This window comes from Lissotriton vulgaris, unplaced genomic scaffold (genome assembly GCF_964263255.1).
Source record: "Lissotriton vulgaris unplaced genomic scaffold, aLisVul1.2 SCAFFOLD_4798, whole genome shotgun sequence".
In the NCBI taxonomy this organism is placed as follows: Eukaryota; Metazoa; Chordata; class Amphibia; order Caudata; family Salamandridae; genus Lissotriton; species Lissotriton vulgaris.
In genome coordinates this window covers 1-8,770 of record NW_028252886.1, presented here as the reverse complement: position 1 = coordinate 8,770, position 8,770 = coordinate 1, and positions in this window count along the sequence as shown.

The following is an 8,770-nucleotide window of genomic DNA, read 5'->3' as shown; positions in this document are numbered from 1 at the left end:
AGGCCTTTGCATCCTTGACTTTCACTAGCGCAACACCTGTGCTGTTCTTGTGACCAGGGGCTTCTTTCTCTTCATCTGCTGAACTGATCTTTCTCTGACCTTTTATACACACAAGAGGCATGTGAACTCGCATTGAAGCCCCGCACGTTTGGTCCCGCTCACACACTCGCGGTGTGCACCGTCTTCCCGCCATTTACCCACTATGATGGACAGCTCACTCAGGGACCCCTGCGCCCTTCGGGGCGATTGCATAGTAACACACACATGGTCGCTCGAACTAATTGAAGCTCTAATTCAGTGACTCATTCATTAGCCCAAAAACAATCGTGAGCGTCGTCGAGGCTGGGCAGTGTGCCTTCATCCCAAATCTACCGTGGAACATCAGCTGTGATGCTGGATAGAGGCCTTTGCATCCTTGACTTTCACTAGCGCAATACCTGTGCTGTTCTTGTGACCAGGGGCTTCTTTCTCTTCATCTGCTGAACTGATCTTTCTCAGACCTTTTAAACACACAAGAGGCATGTGCACTCGCATGGAAGCCCCGCCCCAAATCCGCGGATCCGCAAATCCGCAAAATCCGCGGATCGTGGATCCGCAAAATCCGGCCATGCTTAGACCAGTTTAGGCTTCAAAGGAACGAGACGGTTAGCCAAGATTTTAGCATGTAATTTTGCATCAGCGTTAATAGGCAGTATCAGGCAATTAGACCTGCAATCTTCTGGTGGCCTTTTCTTCTTTAAGAAAAAAACAATATTAGTAATATTCTAAGAAGGTGTTACAGTACCCGATTCATCTATTTCTACGATAATCATAATAAAAAGTTAGGTTATAATGTTTTTACATTTTTTGTAGAATTCGACCAGTATCTGATCTGATCTTCACCCGAAGCTTTACCTGAAGGAAGTGATGAGAGGGCCATCCAAATATCTTCTGTAGATATCTCTAAATAAAGCTGAGTAATATCTTCAGCTAATAGTGAAGGAAGTTGTGCATTAGGTAGAAAGCTAAAAACCTCATCTATTACTATTGCATCTGATGGGGCTTAAAGTTATTCAGAGAAAGACGCAAATTGTTCCAATATCATGTGAGTTTCCATGAACAGAAGTCTGTCTGAACCTTTAATTGCAGTAATTCTCTTCTCAGCCTTATCAGCGAGTTTATAAGCTAATTCCCTGCCTACCTGTTCACCATATTCATATTGCACCGAGCGAAATTTATTATAAGCAATGGCCACTCTCTCCTTAAATGTCCCTAATACTTATTCCCTTACTTCTATTAATTTGATGTAAGCCTGGGGTCGATCTCCATCTTGTCTCCTAATAGACAGTGTGTGAGAAAGTTCTAAGTTAGTTAATGCCATACAAGCTGCTTCAATAGAAGCCTCCTTGGCTTTATTTTTTGTCAGTATAAATTGTTGTGTAGTGCCCCTTATAAATGCATTCATAGAATCCCAAACCATATGAGGTGAAGCAGTATGAACATTAAAACGTAAAAATTCTGCCAACAAATTCCCTATATGCAAAATATAGTCATCGTCGGACAGTAAATATCATGGAAGAGAAAAAGAACGCAGTGACTTAGTAGCCGATAACAATTAAATAGACAGCATAATGGGATTGTGATCTGACATAATCTTTGGACAGACCTCCATCTTAGCTGTACACAGTACTACATCACTAACCCAGGCCATTATCTATCCTTGAATATTTTCTATGTGAACAAGGATAAAGTAAACCCCGGGAGATTTGGATATAAGAACATCCATGCTTCCTGGATCTAATACAGGCGTGCAAACTTCAAAATTGCAGCCCGTACTTTCAGCATTCTTAAAATGGGCGCCGGGTAGTTTAATCTATAGTTTGATTCATAATACAGTTAAAATCACCCATAACTATCAGGACCCCTTGAAGTTCCAATAGGCCCAGCATAAGTGTTTTAAAGACCTCCAGATCATCTGTATTGGGCCCATAGACAGCAACTAGAATATATCTAGTCTTTTGGTGAGCTGACATCGTTTGACCTGTGTGGAGGTGAAAACAGGCTGCGAGGCTACGTGGAGAAGAGGAGGGCAGCCGCCGCCTAGAAACACGACCTCCTGACCGTATTCAACCGGGCTAGGACTACAGCCCCCAGGGTGCATCCTTGCACACTCACCTGTTGAGACTCAGGGGGAGGCGCTCACTTCGCACCTAAAAGCGCTGCCTCTGCTCCTGTTTGGTGGGAGTCTTTTGGTGAGCTGACATCGTGTGACCTGTGTGGAGATGAAAACAGGCTGCGAGGCTGCGAGGAGAAAAGGAGGGCAGCCACCGCCTAGAAGCACAACCTCCTGACCGTATTCAGCCGGGCTAGGACTACAGCCCCCAGGGTGCAGCCCTGCACACTCACCTGTTGAGACTCAGGGGGAGGCAGGCACATCGCGCCTAAAAGCGCTGCCTCTGCCCCTGTTTGGTGGGAGTCTTTTGGTGAGCTGACATCGTGTGACCTGTGTGGAGGTGAAAACAGGCTGTGAGGCTGCGAGGAGAAGAGGAGGGCAGCTGCTGCCTAGAAGCACGACCTCCTGACCATATTCAACCGGGCTAGGACTACAGCCCCCAGGGTGCATCCCTGCACACTCACCTGTTCAGACTCAGGGGAAGGCACTCACATCGCCCCTAAAAGCGCTGCCTCTGCCCCTGTTTGGTGGGAGTCTTTTGGTGAGCTGACATCGTGTGACCTGTGTGGAGGGGAAAACAGGCTGCAAGGAGAAGAGGAGGGCAGCCGCCACCTAGAAGCACGACCTCCTGACCGTTTTCAACGGGGCTAGTTCTACAGCCCCCAGGGTGCATCCCTGCACGCTCACCTGTTGAGACTCAGGGGGAGGCGCTCACATCGCGCCTAAAAGCGCTGCCTCTGCCCCTGTTTGGTGGGAGTCTTTTGGTGAGCTGACATCGTGTGACCTGTGTGGAGGCGAAAACAGGCTGCAAGGCAGCGAGGACAAGAGGAGGGCAGCCGCCGCCTAGAAGCACGACCTCCTGACCGTATTCAACCGGGCTAGGACTACAGCCCCCAGGGTGAATCCCTGCACACTCACCTGTTGAGACTCAGGGGGAGGCGCTCACATCGTGCCTAAAAGGCACTTTCTTTCTTCCGCGGCGCGGGACGAAGCCGGGACGAAGCCCGGGACCAAGGGCGGGCCTGTCTGTGCCTGTCCGTGAGTGGGCGCGACTGGACTGGGCCAAACTATTTTGATCACGGTAACATTTTAGCTATTGTCACAAGCTGAGATCAATCTATGTGGGCACTCAATATTGGACTTGGACTGGGGTTATTTGTAGCTTAAAAGTTAGATCATTTTAACCATTCTTATCTTAATATAGTTGTATTTTCTTTATATTTTCCTTTTATTCTTTTGTAAAGAACTTAAGTCCAAATAGCAAAATGAGCAAACCCAACCCCATAACCACACGTCCACAGACTCAGCAAAAAACCATCTCAAATGCCTTAACTACCAATCCTACTGCCATTGATAAAATGCTACAACAAGCTATTGGAGCTGTTTCAAGTGCCATTGAGAGTACCGAACGACGCCTCTAAATCACTCCATCAGTTTCCATCGCTCCGTTGACACAAGGTCTTACACTTTCATCACCCCCAAAATCAAAGGGCACTACTTATGATTCAGTTAATAGTGAAGTCCCGTGTGCACAGGTTCAAATTGATTTATTATCAACACCCGTGCCTTCTACTGCAAAGGCTTCTAAAGCTACTGTTAAGAGCTACTAGCGCCAACTAAAACCCAAGAAAGGCAAGTACCCTAACAAAACCCTAGTAGCTGACAATAAAGTACCAGAGGGTCCCCAGGAGGGTATAGTTTCTTCGAATCCCACATTCACACCTCCTGTTTGGGCAACCCACCTATTAATCGATTTGCAGTTGCATATTGAACAACTTATCGAGACTCAGTTTAAAATTCTGTCGAGTCGGATAGATAAGGTAGTCACATTGCTGAACAAAAGGGGTGAGGGAGGTAGCCACTCTATTGTTTCAAACGGGCTTAATTCTGCTGATACTGCTACTTCTAGTAACAATCATCCCCCAACAGGGGTTGCTACTCTTAATGGTCCCCAAGTGGAAAGGCCAGTTCTGGCGCCATCCCAAACGACTCGGTGTATCTCACTCTCTACTCCTTCCCAAGCCTTCAAGATCAACTCTAAAGAGGTGACTCATTGAAACTCCGTAAATCATTCACACAGCCTTATCCCGAACCCCTCCGAACTTTCAGCAGTTCCACGGGCAATTTACACCATCAAGTTTTTAGTGAAAGTCACCACCAATTGCCCTGTTTGGACCTACCTCCCGCTGCTTCTCCTTATGTAGTGGTACTAGTAGGGGTACTACCGGTAAAAACTGAACTAAGAGAACCCTACGCGGAGCTCAAAAATAGGACCATCTACTGGCTAAATAGGAATAGACCACTTCCAGGATCTGCTCAGGGAGAAATTCTCTTTGTCTGAAGGGTTAGTTGGCTGGGAGCGAAATGTAAGGATATAGACAGGGACTGTGTGGTGATTAATTTTAGAGACTGTGGTGTAGTAAACAGCATACTTAATAGGGGCATCAATAACGAATCTGGTACTATTTATCCACTTCCTCTGGGCTACTTTTATCCCCCCATTCGTCACATAGACGTAATGACCAATTCCAACCTCAACATCATGAGCAGGCAAGAGTTAATACTATCCCCCTCGAGAATAGGTACAGTCCCCTGAATTACGTTGATTGACCACCACCAATTCTCAAAATATGGAGGGAAACATCATGCGCCATAGTTGACAGCGATAGGGACTTGTGGGGGTATAAGTCGGAGACCACTCCCTTAGAAAATGACGGACACGCCGGGCGGAGGGCACTGACAGATACAGATACTGAACGCCCCCTTAGCCCTAATGTCTGTCCTGGCCAAACTTATACTAGTTTTAGTATGGCTAGGAGCCCACACGCATCCACTGTTGTTCCTGTAGAGGAGTTTAACAGAACTGCGTTCATCTCTTGGAATTTAGCAGGCATCACTCCCAAACTAGACCATCCAGAGTGGGGGGTGCTAATTGATCAGTACGACCTTTGTTTATTCCAAGAAACCTGGGCCTTGACACCCCCACACAGTACTGATTTTGCTTCCTATTCCATTCCAGCAACTCAGGGGTTAAGGGGACGTCCATCTGGGGGATTGTGTATATGGGTGGGTTCCCAACTGGGATGCACAGTAAAAGTGATTGACACCCAATCCCTGGACATTCTCTGTAGCCTTCTTTCTTTCACAGCTGGCCTAAAAATGGCAGTGGTCAATGTCTATTCCCAGGCAACTCCCTCTTCCCTCCCATCCCCTACCCTAAACAATCGAGATCAGTTTCTTTCTACTCTCCCAGCCTCATCATATAAACTTGTAGGGGGTGACTTTAACTGCCACTATGAACCCCTAGATGGTGTCAATACAGTCACCCTGGATGAGGATTCTGCACGGTCCATTCCAGAATGCACCATGTATCCAACAAATGACGGGACCCATTAGTTTTTCAGTTAAATAATTCACTCACAATTTCCCACTCTCTCAGGGTTTGCAATGGAAGATTCCCATCCGACACACCAGGCAAAGCAAATAGACCGGGCAGAGGCACCACGATAGATTATATAATGGTAGATATTGAATTTTAGACCTACATCAAGGATTTCAACGTAATTACCAGACACGACAGCGATCATAACCTTTTAGTACTGGAATTAATTCTCCTGGTGGGTAACAGTCAAACGGCCCCTCTAACGAGCCCTTGTCTCTACCAAATTTAATTAGCATAGCTGGTGATAGATGAGTCACATGGGGCAAACTTATCCAATCAGGTGACAATTGCATTTACAAGCTATCCCTCTCCTAGAGACTGCTTTTAGACTCCCAGAGGAAAATCTTGATCCAACACACCAACTTGCTATAAAAAACATCAATTAAGATCTTTTCAGCAAAATAGCAACTTTGTTTTTATACAACTGGGAACTTTAAGGTACGACCAACTCGCTCCAATCCCTGGTTTAATTCTTATTGTAGAAAGGTGAAAAGTGCCCTCTTAAAACAGATAAAAAGTGGAATACATACTAATATTAGACTAGCTAGGAGCTTTTATAAGAATTTAATTGCCTATGCTAAGCAAGAGTGGGAGGAAGATAGATGGGCTTCTTCTAAGACCACACTCGATAGCCGAGACTTTAGGGCCTTTTGGAATCTAGTCAAAACGGGTAAGGTTGAGGGCTCCGATGCTATAGTGTCCAACCTGAGCGCAGAAGTCTGGATCACACACTTTAAAAACCTGTATTCTTATAATAACAGGCCTCCAGCCGCAGCCCCCAACCTTATATCCAATGGGATAATTCTCCCCTCTGATCCTGGTAGTTCTAATATGATTGTTCCGCCCTGTACCTTGCAAGAAGTAGTAGCGGTTCTGAAGAGTATACTATCAGGAAAAGCCCCAGGCTTGGATAGAATCCCGGGAGATCTATTCCATAGTGAACCGAAGGTATGGGCTCTCTATATCTGGCTTTTGTTCAATGCTATCCTCCAGGGTATGGAGGTCCCGCACACGTGGTTAGGGGCAGAAATTATACCCATATTCAAAAAGGGCTCCCCTCTGGACCCGGTGAAATATTGCCCGATTAGTCTAATTGGTGTCCACCAAACACTGTTTGCCCGTTTCTTATTAGTACGGCTCCAGACTTGGATAGACGATCTCCAGATACTAACCCCCCCTTCAGGCTGGTTTCCGTGCTGAGGTCTCCACCATCGACCAATTATTTAAACTTCAATTAACACTCTGGAAAACTGTGGTCTTGGGGGGTAGCTTGTATCTGATATTCGTAGACTTACGAGCCGCATTCGATCTGGTCCAAAGAGACAAGCTCTGGGCCCTACTGAAAGATATGGGTACTCCCCTATATATCCGCTCCCTCCTACCACGATTGCACCAAGACACCTTTGCAAGGGTACGATACTGGAAAAAGAGGGAACTTTCAGTGCCTTTCCCAGTGGAAAGGGGGATCAGGCAAGGGTGTGTCCTGGCCCCCACACTTTGTTCTCTCTTTTTGAATGGCCTGATTGCTGACCTCCAGGGCAAGAAATATTTAGACTCTCCACACTTGGCAGATCACAAAATACCCGCTCTCATGTTTGCGGATGACACGCTTCTTTTGTCTAAATCACCAATGGGCATCCAGTGAACATTGGAAGCGTTCTGCCAATTTTCCAAAAATAGAAATCTGGAGATCAATTGTTCTAAAACTAAGTACATGGTCTTCGGACCTAGCACAGCTAACTGCCCTCACCCCAACAAATAGATGGAATAGCCCTTGAGAGAACTTCAACATTTGAATACCTCGGGGTGACTTTGAACGATTGGATGAGTTGGGGGACTCATGTGGCTAAAGCCAATCTAAAGCTGGCCAAGCTGCGGGGGGTATTCTTAAGGTACACAACGATTGCTCCCATAAAACCCTAGGCCCCCAGTAGACATCTACAAATCCCAAGCCAGAGGAGGAGCACTCTAAGGGTTGAACTCTGGGGTCATGCAAGCACTAACTCCCCTGCCCTGACCGAGAATGAGTTCCTTAGACGCCTCTTAAGACTGCCCCAGAGCACCCCCTATCCTGCCCTTGTGACTTGATTTGGGTACGGTCCCTATTTCGGACATAATTGCTAATCGCCCCCTTCTCTTCTAGAGACGGCTTTGGAGCACTCCTGAGCTGTCCAGTTATAGAGAAGAACTCAAGGACCTGCTTTCTATTTTTGGGGTGGGGAAGATCCCTTGGATCATGCATGTTAGAAATCTCTGCTATGCATTAGGGAGGCCAGAGATCTGGCTCTCACCAGAACAGACTTGTCCTTCTATTACAAAAAAATCCCTTGCACTTGCCCTTAAGGAACACTGTTTGGCTGGCCTATTAGGAAATAACTCATTAGGTGTATTGAGTTCTAGGAGGTAAAATCTGTTTATCATTTTGAGCAGTTCTTCGATCAAATCCAGCCTCTTCAGGCCAAGAAATTATATCTGCAATTCAGATACGGAACACTTCCACTCAGGGCTTACTCTAATAAGTGGAAAGGCGCATTAACCCCACTCCAGGGCTGTCCAGGGTGCGACGCCACTGTAGAGTCTGATTTGCATGCTATGTTATTCTGTCCCTTATACAAAAAGGCCAGAGTGAAATGGATCATTCAACTATGTAAGAACTTGGGCTACAGGAACTACCTCGAGGTGTTTAGACTTTTAAAATGCGATACATCCTTTTTGACGACATTCGCCACTTCCAGGTTTTCATACTCCATGTGGTGTACTAGGTGTTCAAAGATTAAAAAATTTAACAAAGGGAAATGTGTCGAACCTGTTATCTGCTGGTAGACCTGAATTTTGGGATGTTCTGTTGCTGTACTAATGGCTATCGTCTAAAGCTGTTCATATTGTAAACTCCCGACTACTTATATGTACTGTTTTGTAGGGTTTCACCCTATTTTTAGCATATCTTATCCGATGGTTTTATAATTTTACAAACAATCTGTCTGAGTTTTAATTGTGATACCTTTGGAATTTAATGTCGTTTTATCCTTGCTGGTCATATAATTTTGAGAACTGTCTTTTATTGAAGTTTTGTATCGCTTTTATGGCCCTCAGGCCGATAATGAAGTTTTCTTGACTGACTGACATATTTTTCGTTCCATCGATCTCAAGTCAAGTGATGGTCCATCTCCCAAGAG